The 20,803-nt window shown below is 41.6% G+C and overlaps 1 protein-coding gene across 4 annotated transcripts in view; it reads left to right on the top strand.

The window, feature by feature from the left end:
• Positions 1–6,083: 6,083 nt before the first annotated feature.
• The window catches only part of rin2.S (Ras and Rab interactor 2 S homeolog), a 100,305-nt gene continuing 85,585 nt past the window's right edge, over positions 6,084–20,803 (top strand). For 2 of the 4 annotated variants that reach the window (XM_041564351.1, XM_018265106.2), the window contains exon 1: positions 6,084–6,258. The gene's annotated coding sequence lies outside the window, so the exon portion shown is untranslated. The remainder of the gene's footprint in view (positions 6,259–20,803) is intronic. The other 2 variants (XM_018265105.2, XM_018265104.2) reach the window with 1 other exon arrangement.

The raw sequence follows: 20,803 nt of genomic DNA, 5'->3' as shown, positions 1-20,803 counted from the left end.
CATAAAGGATTACTAAGAAAGAAGTCACCAGCCAAAGGGCAATCATACACAGGCATTGTGTTATGTTTTGGGTAGCCAAGGATGAGGAGAGTATAACAGTGCTTTATTAGCAGAGTCAGGCAGTCATTACACAACAGTAACTTTCACTTTTAAGCTATCAGGAAGTATGTACAGTATAAGTCTGAGCACAGTGACATCTACAGGCCATCTGTATAAACACCACACATTGGACTCGCTGGTGGACTTGCTGTTGCTGGGATTGGCTATGGCACCACATGTCAACCCATGGGAACTACACTTGTGTAAATGGATAAGATGTGAATAGGTTGTTCTTCATCCTGTGCTACTTTAAGGTTCAAGATTCTTCTGCTTACCCCTAGTTCATATTCCCTCCTATCTGCAGCTCTCGCCTACCCCTGTCGCTCACCCCTCTGTCCCTCCCCTTACGCACACATGTGCGGGGAAGGGCTGGGCTAGCCGACTGGGTTGCCTAGGGCTAAGGCACCCTGTCGGATTGGCAGGCCCTGACTCTCACTGTTACATATCAGCAGTATAAGTATTTGTGTTCTACTTGTGTCCTTCCCAAAAGCACAGTGAAAATTTGAGTAGTCAATCACTGCTCTGCCTACACATAAGGAAATCTAAGCCAGACCAGTCAGTTCTGATTAGCAGCTGATCCAAACTTGCTGAGAGCCACAGACCCACCTGCCCAGGAAACAAGTCTGGGGAAATTTTTAGAAAAGCACAGAATTCAACTTTCAAAGGCACATTCCTGCAATTTTTAGAAGTGTATACTGTAATGGCAAATATTTGTTCTTGACATAATATGCCTCCATTAACAAACAATCATAGCAGAAAAAAAGTAGATGAAACTCTTGAAAACTACTCACATCTTCCCCTACTGGGTAAAGGGTTGTAGTCTGTATAGGGGTTACCTACAATGCATAGGTTTACAATGTCTCTATAGATTATCTGCAAATGAATGTAGTTGTTGTGGTTGTGTTTATCAGACCGTGCTACTTAAAGGAACAGTTCAGTGTAAAAATAAAAACTGGGTAAATAGATAGTATGTACAAAATAAAAAAATGTTTCTAGTATAGTTAGTTAGCCAAAAATGTAATGTATAAAGGCTGGAGTGACTGGGTGTCTAACATAATAGTCTGAACTAGGGATGCACCGAACCCACTTTTTTGGATTCAGCCGAACCCCCGAATCCTTTGTGAAAGATTTGGCCGAATACCGAACCGAATCCTAACCCTAATTTGCATATGCAAATTAGGGTGGGAAGGGGAAAACATTTTTTACTTCCTTGTTATCTGACAAAAAGTCACGCAATTTCCCTCCCCGTCCCTAATTTGCATATGCAAATTAGGATTTGGTTCGGCCAGGCAGAAGGATTCGGCCGAATCCGAATCCTGCTGAAAAAGGCCGAATCCTGGTCGAATCCCGAACCGAATCCTGGATTCGGTGCATCCCTAGTCTGAACACAATTTCCTGCTTTTCAGCTCTCTAACTCTGAGTTAGTCAGCGACTTTAAGGGCGGCCACATGGGACATAACTGTTCAGTCAGTTTGTAATTGATCCTCAGCATTCAGCTCAGATTCAAAAGCAACAGTTATCACCAATGTTGTCCTCAAGTCACTGATTGATTACTGCCTGGTAACCAAACAGTGTAAACCAAGAGAGCTGAAAAGCAGGAAGTAGTGTCCTGGCTATTATGTTAGACATCCAGTCACTCCAGCCTTTTTATATTACATTTTTGGCTAACTAACTATATTAGACACGTTTTTTATTTTTATTTTGCACAGCCAATTTATTTACCCAGTTTTTATTTTTAACTGAACAATTCCTTTAAGTTAAGACCCTTGCTGCCAGAGCTAGAGGTCGGCAGTAGAGACACGTACCAAGGGTACAGCCATGGGGGGACTCTATGTATGTTTTCTGTTGTCTCCACCTAGTTTGAGCCCTTGTTCCTGCATGATGAGTCACTTTCATAAAGGACAAACAAAGCATAATTATACACAAATCTATTGCTATTTCTATTAGGGTAATTTGAAAAGAATGAAGCCCCAGAGACTCTATAGCACAGAACGAGGCACTTCTATGTGCCACCTGTAATAAATGGAAATTTTGCTTAAGGCAGCAGAATAATTACAAACACTAATCTGATATTATCATGGTGAGCTATGTAAGCTATGTGTGTATACATTCCCTTTCACAGCTGGGGTTTTATGATGGAACCAATAAAAGTCACTTCTTCCTCATTTTTACTTCTGAAAAGAATACATTTAGGGTTAACCATTTAATATAAGCACCATGTAGAGTTCTGGGAACATTAAACATTAGCACATATAATGGGGCATTTACCATCAGGAAGTGCATAAAACCAGATACAGGCTGTCTTTTTGTAAATTGCACCTGCTCTCCTACCTTCCTGAATTGCCACAGGTCAGAGCACAGAGACCTATAACTGCCCCAATGAATTCAGTGCTGCCTGCACTAGAGAGAACTGTATTCATTAGGCGCGGATGGAAGGCTGTACCTCCCTCCCTTCCTCTACCAGACGCCACCTAGGTCTTTGCCTTTTGCCATCATAATCGAGCTAAAAGATGACTTCTTATTTATTCCTATTATATTTATTTCTATTTTACAATATTATAAATATTGTTTTGTGTAACGTGACTATCTAAAATGTAGATTTTATAAGAAAACTATACACACCCTTGGCGACTAATCTCCCCGAATCTGACTGCGTGTCTCTGCCCTAACAGTCTAATTTGCAATCTCAATCCTGGTTCCAAATTAAACATGTAAAATAAAGCAAATGGAGGCAGGGCTATATGCCACTTTACTGCAATTTATATTCTTTTGTTGTTTGTTCTCCCCTTCCTACATGTCTAATTTTCCGGGCTGGGTCATATGACAATACATCACAGCCTGTCAATCAAACTATGTAATTGCATTTGTTTTGTTTCCCTTTTTTTTAACGATGTGTATCCTGAATGGTGCTTAGTGCCCATATAATTTAGAAACTATGCAAATCTACTATTCATATGTATGTATATATATTCAAACCATATGTGCCTGTCTATCAATCTATCTAGCTACCAACTATCTGTCTTGGGGGATAAAAAAAAAAAATTAACAGCCACATAAAATATTTTGGTGTAACCCAGACATTTATTTCTTATTTTTAAAGAAGAAATATGTTTTTTACTGTCTAAAACAATGGCATTGTTCAAAGGATCCCCCTGGGAAAGCCAAGCGAGTACTTTATAACGGGGATATTTTTATACACAAGTGAAGTGGGCAAGAGCAATTTCAGAATCAAATCCCCATTTTTGTTACCCATAATGCAGCATTTCCGCCCATAATACCAGGGTATTTACATGGGCAGATTTCTGAAGGGTCAATTTGAAAATTCAAAGTAAAAAAAATCGTTTGTGCTATTTTTGTGAACTTCGACTAAGGAATAGTCCAAATTTGATTGAATTTGAAAATAATTCAAAAATTGAAATTTATCATGTACTGTCTCTTTAAAACTTTGACTTGGACCATTCGCCATCTAAAACCTGCGAATTGCTGTTTTAGCCTATGGGGGACCTCCTAGAACCTATTTCGAGTCAATTGGTGGACTTTGAAAAAGTTTTTTTTTGGAAAATACCTTGAATCTAATTCGATCGAATACGATCTTACTTCGATTCGAACGATCGAATAAAGCATATCCACATAAATTGGTAAAAAAGGACAACCTCTGTATATGTTGGGGGCCCTAAAACCAATTTGCTGCTGGGCCAAATAACATAGAATTAAGCCACTGTTCAGCTTTCTGGACTCCTCACCCCAATGATTTGTTTAAGATGAGGGGAAGCTTCTAGGCAAAAAATCTACTTTACCAGCTAGTGATGTTTAGGGTTGCCACCTTTTATAAAAAATTTTACCGGCTGCTGCGGGCGGACGTGACGTCAAAAGGGGCGTGACGTGGTGTCAAAAGGGGCGGGGCACGCGACGGAGACCCGCGGACGCTAGAAGAGGCAAAAAAAAAAAGGTAAGTTGCAGGGGATTGGGGGCAGGCCGAGGGCTCCTTTTGATCGTATTACAAATTTACCGGCAGCTACATTGCCGGTAAATTTGTAATACCGGCCCCGGCCTTGGCAGGTATTTTACCGCTGGGTGGCAACCCTAGTGATGTTAGAACATGGACCACATGAACTCCTCTTTCCAGATGGGCTCTCGCTAAGTGGAGGAGATGTAGCACTAAAGAAATGCGCCATTCAGAGCTGGGCCAGGCTGGCTGTGCACCCAAAGATGAGTGTGCTCTTGTGTGGTGGTGTTACGGGGGGGGGGGGCATGCAGCCACTACCACCTGTGGGGGGATTACATAGTTTCATAGTTAATTTGGGTTGAAAAAGAGTCCATCAAGTTTAACCCCTCCAAATGTAACCCAGTGCACATACATGCAAACACTGACCCCTCCATACCCTGACATAAACTATATACCAATATAAAGGGACACATAACGCTGCCCTATGGCTTTAAATGCCTGCACTTCCTTGCTATGTGGTATCTGGGCAAAAGCCCATGTATCTACTTTTGCTTATTAGCATAATGTGTACAGTGTATGATTGGCCCAGAGACTGATGATGAGTTCCTGTCACACTTCAGTATAGTGCTGGGCAGAGGGTGGAGCCTCCTCCCTGCCACTCCAGGAGGGAATGGATGGTAATTGGAGCCTGGAGCTCAGCTCCCAGTAAAGGGAAGGCTTTGGTGAAGTCGGGGATACAGGGACCATGTGAATGAGGAGTAGTCAGTACAGGGTAGTTGTTTCTAGGAAAGTGAGGCAGATAGAAGTAATGAGCAAGAGCAGCCTGGCTCCAACTAGGAGGGATAGCAAAGGGGAAGCTCTCCCCTAGGGTTGCCACCTGTCTGGTTTTGATCTGGACAGCCCAGTATTTTGAAGGGCTGCCCAGGTCAAAATTTTAAAATAAGGAAAACTGTGCAAGATTCCCCATAATTGACATGGCGATCGGCGCATCATAGCCCCACCCCTCGACATCACAACCACGATCCAGGTGACGGTACAGAGAACCTGAGGCGCAACTATCCATGGTGATCTCCACAGGGATGTCACATGGTGCTGCCTCTGAAATGCTGTGATGTTACCTGACATGTATGTGATAAACCTCACAGGATTGTGAATATCCAAACCCTGATTTAAGAGAATAAAACCTGCTACTATTTGTTTTGCCCAGCGACAAATGTCCCTTACTTTGGGCAACAAATCTCCCCAAATCCCTTCCCTCTGGCAAGAATACGAATTGCCGTCAGGATGGCATATATTTCCAGAGTTTGATTTCGGAAATCCAAAGCAATTCGTATGCCATTCCGCCGGCGATTCGTACTCTTGGGATTAGTCGCCCGAAGAAAAGATTTGTCGCTGGGCGACTAATCTCCCTGAATCTTCACGTGTGCCACCACCCTAAAAATGAATGGACTGTGAGGCTTCAGTTGTATCGCTAGTCATAATCTGAATTGCTGATCTTTTATTCCAGACTATATTCAATTTATGGTTTTCATTTTCCAATTGCTGCTTGTTGCTAGGGTAATTACACTCTAGCAACCACTTAAGTCTGCAGAATATAAACTATAATTAATTAAAATTCTCAAGGAAATGGTATATTGTCTCAAAACTCTGCTGTACCACAAGTAAATCCCAGGGTACTGGCATATGGGGAGATTTGTAGCGTTTTGTCACCTTAATTAACAACTGTGTGTAATTCTAGAGCAGTTTTATTAATGAATTGGAAGTTCTCTCATCCAGCCCATGCCCTGACACTCTGCAGAGGTGCTTAGAGACAGTAACCCAATCCCAGTGGGAAAAGAAGACTCTCCCTCCATCCCAGGAAGAATAGGAATAAAAGATTCCAGAACACGTGACGGGAGAACTTAAGAAGGGCAAAGTTTGCTTTTTCCCAGGCAGGAGGTGGCCTCCCTGCTTGTCATTGTTCTGCTGGTGCCTGGGGGTTTGAGGAGTCACAGTGATGTGGGAGGGAGGGGCAGGGGGGTTGCTGCGCATGTGTTTTGGGAGCAGTTGTTCAGAGCAGAGGAGACTTGAGTGAATGTGGATGTCTCTAGGGGAGAGTGGAGTTTCATTCTGGAGGGAGACAGGCAAGTGACTGGCTGGACTGAAGGCACCGTCATTCGCTGCTCTTTCCCTGGGATTAGGACGTCTCTTCTTCCTCCTCACCACACTGAAAGGTAAGGGTTAAAGCAGAAGCAGTCACTGAGCACACACTCTCCCAGTCACCCACTGGGCAAGGCAAAACCTTAGCATTCCAGCTGTTATGAAACTACAACTCCCATAAGGCTGCTGCTGCTTCTGGGTGCAGGCTGGGATTTGTAGTCTAAGGTGTTTTCAGTGGCATGTCCCTAAACTGAATCTCTGCAGTCCTTTGTTGACGTTTGGAAGCGACATAATTGTGTGAGTGAGGAACCTGTCGCTGGGAGAGTGCTGGGCCCCTTGTTCTCCGGCTTTGGGAGCAGTTTGTGCTGGAAAAGATGTGCTGACTCATTTCTACTACTGAGCACTTTCTGGCAGGTGGAAACCTGGCAATTTCTTATTCATATTAGACATATCCAGCGCTGCATAGGCACTAATTTATTTTATTCCCTTCCCAAGGAGCTTAAAAGCACACGTGCCTGTGTGAATAAGGGAATGAACTGCAGGAGATAGTGGTGTCCCACTCCTCCCTTCCCTTTCTTCTGTCAGCCTGCTGCTGAGCCATTCATGGGACACATTAGAAAACAAAAGAAATGTATATGTAGATGCACCACAATAAGTAATGCAGCGGTGTATGGAACATAATCTCGTGAATACTATAGGGTCAGACCGGGTCATATGCTTTCTGTTCATTTAGCAGGTCTTTACAGGAACAATTCTTTCAGCCTTTCTATAGACAGAGGCTTCTAGGAGCCCCCCTGTCTGTTTTGGAGAAGTGAGACGCTCACTTGTATAGCAAATGGGGGAATGCTTCAGCTTTACAGAAATATCAAAAATCAAATAGAGAGGAAACTGTCAGAGAATCCTGAAATCAAAGTTCCTGTTAAAGAAGACCAGGTAAAAGCAATTTCAGGTGCTGTTACAGTCAGTTATATACCGGCAGGGCCGCCATCAGGGGGGGAGAGGGGGGACAAGTGTCCCGGGGCTGAAGGGGGGCCCGGCAGTGCTGCACTTTTCAAAGAGCCAGGCGCCCCTTGACCGCTCCGCAGCCGTGCCTCTGCTTGTCCCGAACAGCCTAATGCAGAAGTGCCAAACATACGAAGTCCTAAGCGGCGGAAAGACCCGAAGTCACGAAAGGAGCCGACACTGAAGTCCTGAAGCGCGAAAAGAAACCTATAATCTATAGGCCCCTGCCACCAATTTTTTAAAAAAAATATTTTATGGGGCACCAATTTTTTTTAACTTGTAAGGGGGCCCTGGCGCAAAGGTTTTTTTTAAAAATTACTTTTGGGGCCCCAATTTTTTTTAACTTGTAAGGAGGGCCCTAGCGCCAATGTTTTTTTTGTTTACCTTATAAGAGGGGCCTTGACCATCAATGTGTGTGTGGGGGTTACTTTTTTAGCATTGATGTCTGTGTGGTCTTTTAATTGTGATGTGGAGTGGGTGGGATCAGGGGTGGGGCATGGGCGCCAGGGTGGGCGGGGCCTCGAAAATGTTGTTGTATTGGGCCCCGTGATTTCGAATGGCGGCCCTGTATACCGGTGCAAGGACAGATTGCATGGGCTTCTGTAAATGGCTGCACCCAGTTAAGGCTGAACTGTTGGGAATATGGCATTGAGGTAACATTAAAGGGGAACTATCGCGAAAATGAAAATTAATAATATAAGATGCATCATACTGAAATAAGAAACTTTCTAAATACAATCAATTAAATATTCTGTACTGTTTCTGAAATAATCACGTTTATATTCACTATTCCTCTCTCAGCATCTGTTTCTCTTCATTCTGTCTTCATGAAGGAGTTGGGTGTCAGATAGTCAATGACTGTTAGATCCAAAATATCTTATGGGGGGGGCTTCCTCTTCTAGCAGATGTATCAGAGCTCACTCAAATAACTGATTCCTGTAAAAACAAAATTACTGCCTTTTGCACAAATTCTTCATGTAGAGAGACATGATGTCTGGTGAGTTTAATAGAGTGAGCTCTAATACATCTTCTAGGCAAAAGGAGCCCCCCTATAAGATATATTGGATCTAACTGTCAAAGATTATCTGACCCAACTGCTGCATGAAGACAGAATGGAGAGAAACAGAGGCTGAGAGAGGGATAGTGAATATAAACTTGATTATTTCAGAAACGGTACAGAATTTTTAATTGCTTATATTCAGAAAAAAACTTCTTATTTCAGTATGCTGAAGCTTATATTACATTTTTTATTTTTGCGATAGTTCCCCTGCTGGCGGCAAGTGCCAAAAAAGCACAAAGATCAAAAGGATTCCTTTTTCCCATGTGTCACCCCCTAGCAAGTCAAATATCATATGTAAAAAAACAGATCATCTGTAATCCTGAAAGTTGGTATTTGTATCTATTGAAGTTTGACAGCTTTTTTGGATTATGAAATGAGCTGTAATACAGGTCGGAATGCTTAGGGCCTGGGGTTGTCTGGATAAGGGGTCTGTAACTTGGAGTGCCATTACTTAAGTCTTTTAAAAACATATAGAAGTCTAGGGAAAATGCCATTCCTGTAATTCAGAGCTTTCTGTATAATGGGTTTTCAGGATAATAGATCCCATACCTGTAACTTTTTGTGCTGTGCCCTTTGCTTTAGGCAGTTCCCTTGTACACAGTCTGTAAGATTTGCTGAATTCTTGGAGTACAAAGGACGTTCTCAGCCTGTTTGACAAGTGAAAATGAATACTGTGGCAGAATGTACTCAGTTCTTGGTTAAGAGTCACAGCCTGCGCTTATGTAAAGCACCATGTTGTACAAAGTGTTCTGTACTACAATATAAATAAAGATAAAACAGTTTATGAAAGAATAATTAAGGCACCTTGTGCGAATAGTATAATTCAGCCAAGTAGAATAGCTGTACTGTTTATATGGTCACCCAAGATAGATTCCATCTCGTGCCCTGGGCAGCACCACTATAATGGTAACTATAATGGTAACGTCACCTCAGTGATATCATTGTGACAGTTAGAGGTATGGCAGTGGATCATGTGAGTATACTGTACATATCTGCTGATATTCATGCCTCTGTCAAACCTTGCCAGAGGTAATAAACCCATTGCATTGTGATCCAACACACAGAGCATGTGATATTCTTTAAAGGGGAAGTATTGCTAAAATGAAAATTTAATATAAACTTCTTCACATTGAAATAAGAAACTTTCTAAATACAATCAATTGAAAAGTCTGCATTGTTTCTGAAATAATCAGGTATATATTCACTATGATCCAATATATCTTATAAGGGGTGCTCCCTTTCCTTGCAGATGAATTAGAGCTCACTCAAATAACTGATTCCAGTTAAAAATCCAACAAAACTGCCTTTAGAGAAAATTCTGCATGTAGAGAGACATGATGTCTGGTGATTTTAATAGAGTGAGCTCTAATACATCTTCTAGGCAAAAGGAGCCTCCTATAAGATATACTGGGTCATTCATCTGACACCCAACTCCTGAATGAAGACAGAATAAAGAGAAACAGATGCTGAGAGAGAAATAATGAAGATAAACTTGATTATTTCAAAAACTTTACAGAATTTTTAATTGATTGTATTTCAAAAGTATCTTATTTCAGTATGCTGAAGCTAATATTAAATCTTAATTTTCGAGATAGTTCCCCTTTAAAATGCAATTGCATGATTATAGCAGCCAATAGAGTCTGTAAGCCACACTCACATAATTTGGTTGATGTCATGTGCAATATTTCATCTTAACAATGTGTCATGAAAGTTGGGCGGGATTTGTTGCTAATGGGTTTTCATTAATGGTTTATGGCACAAAACCTGTGTGTTCACCAACATGCTGACCACATGCCTGGCACACATTCACTGTGCAGAAGGCAACAGATCTGCTTTTCTATGCTGGTGTATATACAAACAATGAACCCTTGTGGCTATAGGTTGTGAAATAAGCATTGTGGTATTTTGCATATATGCTATACAGTATATACTGTAAAAATAAGAGTAAGAGGGTTGGCTGTTAAAATTACTCGTGTTCCTTTTCCTATAGATTAGTATAGAAAGTGGGACTGAGGTTTTTGTCTGTCGCTGCTTTCTGCAGGAAGTCACCGGTGGTCAAAATGTTACATGTGACATTAGCGTGGGACTTGCCCATGTAAGTGAAATTTCACTGCAGGGGATTGGCTGCTATTATATTGACTGTTAGTATTTTTCCAATAACACTACGGCTTTTTGATTGGTAGTTTGCCTTTTTTGTCATTTGTTGAAAAGGTGCCCTATAACTGTAACTGTCCCTTTAATGTGTCAAGAAGTAAAGCTAGACAGGAGGATCTGGAATGTTTAAATGAATATTCAGGCTCCAGAGGCTGTGTCCATCCAGTAAAGCAAAAACAAAAAAAGCCTAAGAATGTCATGATATTTTCCCATACAATCAATAATAAAATACGTTTTTTTTTCCAGTGCAGCCTTAGGAGCCCATCGGCACAATATTCCATGCTTTCATACTTACAGTATATACACAGGGCTTAAAGGAACAGTTCAGTGTAAAAATAAAAGCTGGATAAATAGATAGGCTGTGCAAAATAAAATATGTTTCTAATATAGTTAGTTAGCCAAAAATGTAATATATAAAGGCTGGAGTGACTGGATGTGTAACATAATAGCCAGAACACTACTTCCTGCTTTTCAGCTCTATCCTGCCCGATCGGCATCTGGCCGACTTTCGGCCAGATATTGCTCGGGAAAGCCAGTCGGACGGGCTCTACACATGTGCCGATAAGCTTTTAGCGGCCCGTGTATGGGGGTCTTTAGCATGCAGCTCAGATCCAAAAGCAACAGATATGATCTATGTGGACCCCCCTCAAGTCTCTGATTGGTTACTGCCTGGTAACCAAGGTAACCAGAGCTGAAAAGCAGGAAGTAGTGTTCTGGCTATTATGTTAGACATCCAGTCACTCCAGCCTTTATACATTACATTTTTGTCTAACTAACTATATTAGAAACATTATTTATTTTGCACAGCCTATCTATTTACCCAGTTTTTATTTTTACACTGAACAATTCCTTTAAGAAATTTATATCACATGGGGTGGGGTGAGTTTCAGACTGGGGCCCATATGCCCCTAGTTACATTACTGTTTTCCATCTGGGAATGTGGCATTGCCGAATGATGCAGTTATCACCCCAAAACACTCCACATGCATCCATTTTCTATTCTGAAATCCAGCTGTTTAACAGTTCTCTTTCTGCATCATCTGAAATCCTGGCAGGGAAGGAGGGACTAAACACTGATGTTACAAATTGTAACAACTTCTCCACAGCTTACAGACAGGATGCAGGAACTACATAACCCACCATGCATTGCACTGTGATGTTCCATTTCTTATTGAAATCACATGTGCAGGGAATTGTGGGATTGGAGGATGCAGGCTGAGGACAGATGGCTGCCGATACAAAGTAACAGTAGTCAGCCAGCTCAGCAAAGTAGTCAGAGAGATCAGCAGGAGAGCAGGGGGCTAGGCTTAAGGAACTGTCAGAAACTATTAAAAATCATGAAAAGTCTGCATATTTTTTAATTGATATATATTGCAAAGTTGCTTGAAATTATGTTTACTTTTCAAAAAGCTTAAAGGGCAGCAATCATAAATAAAATAATTTCTTAAGTAAATACACTATTTCAAAGTTCAAGAAATCTGATTTTTAAAACAGTTAGAATTGTTTGTAAAATGTAAATGATCAGCTCACTATACCTTCTGCAAGATCTCCCCTATCTCCACTGCAGTTCTAGGTGAGGCAGCCATCTTGGATTTCACTGGCTCCTCCTACTTGTATCTTCCCAGCCAACTGTAGCTCTGAAATCTCGCACATGCTCAGTTGAAATTCTAAGCTATTTTCAAATCAGCCAAACCTGTGTGTTAGCTGCTGTTCAGTAGTGCTGCCATCTGCTGGAAGTTGTTAGTGTGTGCCCTTCATTTGCATAATGACTTTACCAGCAGGGGACAAGATAGGGAAATCTCCTGATACTTCTAGTGGAGGAGTTTACTAAAACAATTCTGGGTAGAATACTCAAAGCAGTGTTACAATCTGAGCATGCTCCTGAAATTTGCATATTATAGTCTCTGTTATAGTCTCAGTATGGCCTCCAGGCCCGGACTGGCAATCTGTGGGTTCTGGCAAATGCCAGAGGGGCTGCTATAAAGTGCCATAGAAAGTCAGTATTTAGTGGGCTGGTGGGGACTGTTTGGGCCTCTGTGTAGGCTGATTGGGTCTCTTTGTACCTGAAATGCCAGGGCCAATGTTGACTCTCAGTCCAGCCCTGATGGCCTCCCTCAGTGAAAGAACCCATTTGACAAAGTAAGGGATTTTTTAAAACCTGCAGTTTTTTTCAAAAAACTATATATGTAGTTTGATTAAACGTGTTTATGGTGTACTGGCCAGATTGTTAATATGTGTTTGATTTTGGCTGTGATAGATGCCCTTTAAGTTGTGATTTTGTGGCGTTTCCCTTTTAGTTAATGTCCACAATCATATACATCACCTGGCAGTGCTGATGACCTAGTGGTCATACACTGGCAGATCCACCAATGAGCAAAGGAGGGGATCTGGGCCTGATTTGGCCACCCATCCAGGACCCTAGGCACAAGCCTCTTCTGACTTCTGTAATTCTGTTCCTGTCCATCAGCGAGTGATTGGGGGGAAATAACAGCAGGGGGCTTTCCTTGGGCTTCCTTCATATTTGGGTGGACTCTGACCCCATGTCCAGGGGCTAGAGACCTGCAGTGGGTCGGGTACCTGCAAAAAAGGCTGGTACCCTGCTGGATGAGGGTAATATTTTTGGTTGCAGTTATAGATGCAGGCCTGCGGGTCACGGGTCTCATCTATATTTCTAATTTTATACTTCTGATGATGCCACTTCGGATTGCAGCAACAGCACTTCCTGTTTAATGGTGGTAGGTGGGTTGCAGATAAGGCAATTGTGGGCTGGGTTGGGTAGCGGATCCAAGCTGATAAACATGCGGATTGTGGGTCAGGCTGTTGGTTCGGTGGGATCTCAAAAATTGGTTCCACGCAGGACTCCATGAGCCTTGCTACCCTATCTTGACCATCTCATTATTTAATATTTATATTGGTTTGGGGCCCCATCTGGTCCCTAACCCAATCATTGTGAAAAACCCAATCATTGTGAAAAAGTAGTTGGAAATAATTATAGCAGCATAAATGTGACTGAACACACTCTGGCACCTCCTTGGCAAGGAGCTAAAATATGCTAAGTTTCCAGGTCATGACCAACATTCTTATATAATTAAAAAGAATGTGTATAAGCTCAGCTGGATTGTGTGGGGATTTTCCTTAATTATTGGAATGTTACATTTGCATTGCACCATTTGGTGTGAGCTGCAGCCTCTATACATCATTGCATGAATCTTCAAGTGGTTAGAGTGGTCTAAATTCCATATGGCCATAGCCCAAAATCCATACAAAATAATATACATACATACAGGTCTGAGCGCAGTACAGGTATGGGACCTATTATCCAGAATGCTCGGGACCTGGGGCTTTCCGGATAATTGGTCTTTCCATAATTTAGAACTTCATACCTTAAGTCTACTAGAACATCATGTAAACATTAAATAAACCCAATAGGCTGGTTCTGCTTCCAATAAGGATTAATTATATCTTAGTTGGGATCAAGTACAAAGTACTGTTGTATTATTACAGAGAAAAAGGAAATCGTTTTTAAAAATTTGAATGATTTGATCATAATGGAGTCTATGGGAGACGGCCTTTCTGTAATTCAGAACTTTCTGGATAACGTGTTTCCGGATAACAGATCCTATACCCGTACAGATATTCCTTGTGTTTTACCAATGGCCCAAGCCACAACATCCTGTAAGATTAATATGAGATGAATATACTGTACCAGTGCTGCAGATTGACTGGGATCGTACTGGTTTTTTTAGGGTTAACTAGGGAACCAACAAATTGCATCAACTAAATTTAGCAAATTGTGACAGTTCAGAATCTGCTCCTGGATCACTAAACTGCCAGACTCAAACACCAGAGACACGAACATTAACCTTTACATTTTGGGAAAACGGTAAAAAATAAAAGATGGAAAGCAGTTATGTTTCTAGTGAATAATCTGAAAACCACTGAACTGAAAAAAGTGTTTGGAAAGTGAACAACCCCTTTAAAGGAGAACTAACCCCCCCGTTAATCAAAAATCCCCATCCCCTTCCATCCATTGCCCCCCTTCAATGCTTTATCCCTCCTTAGTAACTCAATGGAAAAAGTGTCCCTGTCATGTACCTTGGCACATTCATGCAGAGTAGCGCAGTGGAGCTCTCCGGCGCCATAATTCTGTATCTTCGGATACTCTTCTTTTCCTTCGGCAATCTTCGGAGCTTTCTGCGCGTGCACAGTAGGCACGAATACCAGAATGGTCCAAACTGCGCATGCGTGAAAAAGCTCTGTCCCGTGCTCACTTCCGCGAGGAACCAGAACATACAGAAGATGGCCCCCCTCGCTAAGGAGGGATAGCGAGGGGGGCCAATTGATGGAAGGGGATGGGGATTATTGATTACGGGGGGGTTTAGTTCTCCTTTAAAGGAGAAGGAAAGGCTAAAATTAAGTAAGCTTTGTGAGAAAGGTCTATATAAATACACTAGTAAACCCTCAAAGTAATGCTGCTCTGAGTCCTCTGTCAAATGAAACACATCATTTCTTTCCTTCTATTATGTACACATGGGCTTCTTTAACACAATTATAGTGCAAATTAACCTTTTCTCCGTTTACAACATACATTCTGTTTGACTTATATTGTTCAGTTCCATCTCAAAGCATCCATGTAAAGCCTAAGGCTCTCAGGGAATGGTGGGATTTGTAATTCAGCAGCAGTAGAGAGTGTCCATCCCTGTTTTGTTGCAATAACAAGACTCCCTGCAGTTACTCTACCCTTCCTTTCCAACTGAGCATCTTACATGTTCTATTCCATGGGGCAAATTCACTAAGATGCGAAGCGCCGAACGCTAGCGTTAATTCGCTAGCGTTTGGCATTTTCGCTACTGCGCAAATTCACTAACGAACGCTGGCGTAGTTTCGCTAGTGTTACTTCGCAACCTTACGCCAGGCGAAGTTTCGCTAGCGACGTAACTACGCAAATTCACTAACGCGCGCAGTGTACTGAACGCTACCTTTTACGCTAGACTTCCTTCGCCACCTCAGACCTGGCGAAGCGCAATAGAGTAGATAGGGATTGTTTAAAAAAAAGTCAATTTTTTTTCTAAGTCCCAAAAAAACGCTGGCGTGTTTTCTACATGATGGCTGATAGGCTGAAAAAGATCGAAAATCTTTTGGGGCTCCCCTTCCTCCCCCCTACATTTCCTGACTCATGGCAACTTACCTAGACAGTGGGCACATGTGTAGGGCAAAATAAAATTTTTATTTGCAGATTTGAAGGTTTTCTAGGCATTTGTAGTGCAGATACGTGGTCCTCCATTGAAATTTGAATTTCGCGCCGAATGCAAATTAGCCTTCGCTAGCGTAACTTTGCTTTATATAGCGAATCAACGCTAGCGCAACTTCGCAACCTTACGCTACCCCTGTGCGCAACTTCGGATTTTAGTGAATTTGCGGAGCCCTGGCGAAACTACGCCTGGCGAAGTGCGGCGAAGTGCGGCGAAGTTGTGCCTGGCGCAACTTCGCATCTTAGTGAATTTGCCCCCATGTACCTTTCCACACACCATGTGTCACAACAACAAGTAGCATGCATGTACCTTTAAATGTTATACTGTCATAATAATCATATACAGGTATGGGACCTGTTATCCATAATGCTCACAACCTGGGGTTTTCTGAATAATGGATTTTTCCATAATTTGGATCTTCATACCTTATTTATCTACCTTATCTACTAGGAAATTATGTAAACATGAAATAAACATAATTGTCTGGCTTCCAATAAGAATTAATTATATCTTCGTTTGGATCAATTACAAGGTACTGTTTTATTATTACAGAGAAAAAGGAAATCATTTTTAAAAATTTTAATTATTTGGATAAAATTTGAGTCTATAGGAGATGGCCTGGTAATTTGGAACTTTCTGGATAACGGGTTTCCAGATAACGGATTCCATACCTGTCAATTAAGCATTGTTATATATAATCTGATTGAATTTATTTTTAATGTAATGGTTGTTTGTTTTTACTGGAATATGGTGAAAGAGATCAAGCAGTCACTAGCGGGTTAGAGAAACATTTCCTCCTGTGAGCTAATCGGGTTCCATAGTAATCCTCAGTGAATGCGAGAACTCTCAGATGATATTCAATTGCAAAACTTTCAAGATTTTATCTTTAATCTAGATCTACATTGAAACATATTAACTTTCTGGATAAATAGGCCCAGTGATTGAATGAATGATATAGCATTACCATTCATAACAACACTTTTAAACCATTCTTATTTTAATCACTGAATATCTCTGACTCACACGCGGAAACCAGCTCCAACACAATACTGTTTGGGCAGAGGCAGTGGCGTAACTAGATGTTGCTGGGCCCCACAGCAAATTCATTTTAGGGCCCCCAACATATCCAGTGTTTGTCCTGTTTTACCTATATATGTTCAAATTGCTCATCAATGAGAGCCTCATGGGGCCCCCTGTACCTCCTGGGCCCCCCTGCAGCCACAGGGTCTGCTTCCTCTGTAGTTACGCCCCTGGGCAGAGGCAAAAACACCATTGAATGGGACCAAAAGTAATGTATGGGTGGAGAACCAATTAAGGAGAGACTTGGGGAGGCGGAATCCATATTTGCTGTTCTATGTATTCTTTGAAGCCCATTAGAGTAGTCTGAATGAGATAATGGTTTATCTACATTTATAGACACACTTGGAAGCCCAGACTGATGTCTACTGAAATGTGGGGTGGGTGCTTATCTCCTGTCCTCAGTACATATTTGGCAAATGTCACAGACACTTTTCAGTCTGGAAAATTTCAACCTGCTTAAAAGCCTCTGTGATCACCTCTTACATCTCCTGTTCACTTGAATTGGAGTAGCTGGGAGGTGAATATGAGCAGTTTTTAAAAATACTAATCAGGGTAAGGGCAGACGCTCAGATTTGGAGAGATTAGTCACCCAGCAACAAATCTCCTTTTCTTCCGGGATACTAATCTCCCCGAACTGCCTCCCCTGCCTTCCCTCCGGCTAGAATGTAAATCACCAGCAGGATGGCACTCGGATCGCTTCATTTTCCGAAGTCGCCCAAAGTTGCCTCAAAAGGAATCGAAGTGCTCCGAGTGGACCCGCCAGCGATTTACATTGTAGCTCAGGGGAAGGCAGTTTGGGGAGATTAGTCTCCCGAAGAAGAGGAGATTTGTTGCCGGGCGAATTTGAATTATTTGAATTATATCTGCTGATTACAAAGCCTTGTATGCACTTCTAGGTGATATAAGGGGCACCAAAAAAGGGTTTTGGTCACAAAGCAAAGGCAAGTCTGTACTTGGTCAGTGGAGTACAGGGTTTCTTTATGCCCAAAATAACTGTACTGTTGCCACACACTGTAAGATTTGCTTGTTTGGAGAGGTTACCAAGCAAGCAAATCTTTCCCCTGATAGTAGATGATTGTTAAGCTGGCCATAGACGCAAAGATCTGATTGTATGAATCGAGGATTCGTACGATTTTCGAACCGTGTGTGGAGAGTCCCGGCATTTTTCGTCCGGCGGAGATCGTCGTTTGGTCGATCGGACAGGTTAAAAGATTTCTGTCGGCTGCCGATAATATCTCTGCGTGTATTGCCGATCGTACGATTTTCAGTGGGAGACTGTCGCTAGCTTTGGTTGGACATAGATATCGTACAATTGCTGTCAGGGGCAGAACATTGCTGATCTGTTCTTTAACTAATCTGACTTTGATCTGAATGGTTAGTGGCAGGTCGGGAGATGGGAAAGTCCGATCGTACGATGATTCGTACGATCGGATCTTTGCATCTATGGCCAGCTTTACAATTGCATTACAATGAAGGGGATACACAAATAAAGTCTGTCCAATCGAGATTTGCCAATTTTTGGATCCTGTCAGAGGTCTCCATACAGGGGCAGATAAGCTGCTGAATTGGTCTAAAGGACACAAATTGGCAACTTAAATCTGCTCGTGTATGGCCACCTTTAGTCACCTTAAGGCAAAAGGGGGTTTATTTATGAACGCTGGGCAAATTTGCACCTGCACAGTAACCCAAAGAAACTGACTTTTTCTGCCAGCTGCAAACAAAAATGTTGACACAAAGTCGGTGGTTGTCATGGGTTACTACCCAGGTATAAATCTGCCAGTATTCATAAATGGGGTTCATTTCCTTATTTACTAACTTATTTTACTTTAATAACTAACATTAGACACTAACAGAGTGCAAACTCTTAGGTATATAGTGTTTGACAGTCTGGCATGTTTCCACTTCATGGAATTAAAGGAACCAAAAAAATGGGAATCTTCTAAAGTTATGAAACCATAATGTACTGTTGTATTGCCCTGGTGTATTTGCTTCAGAAATGCAACTATAGTTTATATAAACAAGCTACTGTGTAGCCATGGGGGCAGCCATTCTAAGCTGAAAAGGAGAAAATGCACAGGATACACAGCAGATAACAGATAAGCTCGGTAGTATACAATGGGATTCTTCAGAAAGTATCTGTTATCTACTGTGTGTCCTGTGCTTGAATGGCTGCCCCCGTGGCTACACAGCAGCTTGTTTATATTAATTATAGTAGTGATTCTTAAGTAAACACGCCAGTTTTACCAGTGCAGGGCAACACTACATTATATTGTCGTTCCTTTAAAACACTTTGATTTTTGGTGTTACTGTTCTTTTAATTATTTCTTAGTGTGCTAAAGACCTTTTCTTGCCATATTCTTGTGGTTTTGTTGTTATATACTGTATCACATGTAAGTAAAGCCCTGGTAAACATAGCCCTATATAAGTGGTATTAGCACATTTGGCCCCATGCCTCTTAAGTTACAGCTCCCTATTCAAGCGCTACTGACCTTTCAGGTAATTTAACATGCTCAGCTAAATGTCCTGGGGTGGAGGGCATCAGCTCCCTGCACAACTATTAGTATTAAACAACAGCGGCACTAATGCTAATAAAACCAGGCTGTTTAGTTTGAGCTTTACGTGCCTTTTAACATATGCACTAGAACTTTGGCCTTGGCCTTTTGAAGCCAGCCACATTCCATCAATAAGCAGTTGTTTTCTCACTCAGTAAATCTGCCATGTTGTGTCCATGTATTTATGCCGAGTCTTCCAATGGCAAACAGTTGTTTAAACACCTGCCTTCTCTTTAACCGGCCATCTGTTGAGCCACATGTGCTTCAGAACAGGTGGAGCAGCTCATATTCGCCAAAACTCTGAGCATGAACCCTAAATTATTTCAGTTCTTTTTCTATGGGGATTGGAAAATAAGTTGTGCCCCAAGCACATGCATTTTGTTTTTAACATGCCTCCCTCATAACTCTAGCTTAGAAACAAAAATAACAACACACATCCAGATAAAGTCTAGAAGGTTGTTTTCATTACTTCTTCAGTTTTTGCATTGTATTAAGTGTATTAAAACGGTGTCAAAGTTACAGTAAAATAAATGTTTGGAAAGCTCATGGGGCACTATTATGGATATTACTCTGCTAGCAATTGTGTTTTTTCCATGGCCAGGCTAACACCTACAATAACTATATTATATTTTGTTTATATATCACTGACCTATTCTGCGGCACAAACAACATTCACATAAACGTGCCATACACAGGCACATATAATAATACGGGCCAATGTTGCCTCTAATTCCTTCTTGACTAATGTGTGCCAAAAAAAAAACTTCTGTGCGTAGATTTTATACTTGTGTGTGCAATTTTTAAAAACTGTGTGCTCAGGTCAGAAATTAATATGGGGGCATATTTATCAAGGGTCGAATTTCGAATTGAAAAACTTCGAAATTCGAATTCAAAAAGACCAACCGAAATTAAGTTGAAGTTTTTTTTTTGGACGAATAGGTCCGTTTTCGATTGAATAGGTCCGTATTCGGCCGAATAGGCCAAATTCGGATCGTTCGAAATAATAGCGCATTCAATCGAATACGTTTCGAAGTTTTTCCCCCAAAAAAAGTCCACCAATTGACTCCAAATAGGTTCTTGGAAGTCCCCTATAGGCTTAAACAGCAATTCGGCAGGTTTTAGATGGCGAATGGTCAACTTCGAATTTTTAAAGAGACAGTACAATCAATCGAATTCAATCGAATTTGGACTATTCCCTAGTCGAAGTACACAAAAAATAGATTGAATTTCACCTTGACCTTTGATCAATCAGCCCCTTGGTGTTTTCACTCTTTGTGCGCATCACATTTTGTTATGTGCACTGCTCTCAAGCGCACGTTTGAGATTGATAGATAGACATTGATTCGGGCACTTTAGACCAATTTAGCAGTTTATCTGCCACCACCAACAGGCCCACCAGACAAATATCTGGCTAAAAATTGGATTTTACCAGATCTGGGTCTGCATTGGCTATTTGTTGCAGTCCTCACTCCGATGGCTTGTATACCCGCTGATGTAATCAGATTGTTTTTCCCTAGGG

The sequence above is a fragment of the Xenopus laevis genome, chromosome 5S (genome assembly GCF_017654675.1).
Source record: "Xenopus laevis strain J_2021 chromosome 5S, Xenopus_laevis_v10.1, whole genome shotgun sequence".
NCBI lineage: Eukaryota > Metazoa > Chordata > Amphibia > Anura > Pipidae > Xenopus > Xenopus laevis.
This window is presented reverse-complemented; position numbering and strand designations above follow the sequence as displayed.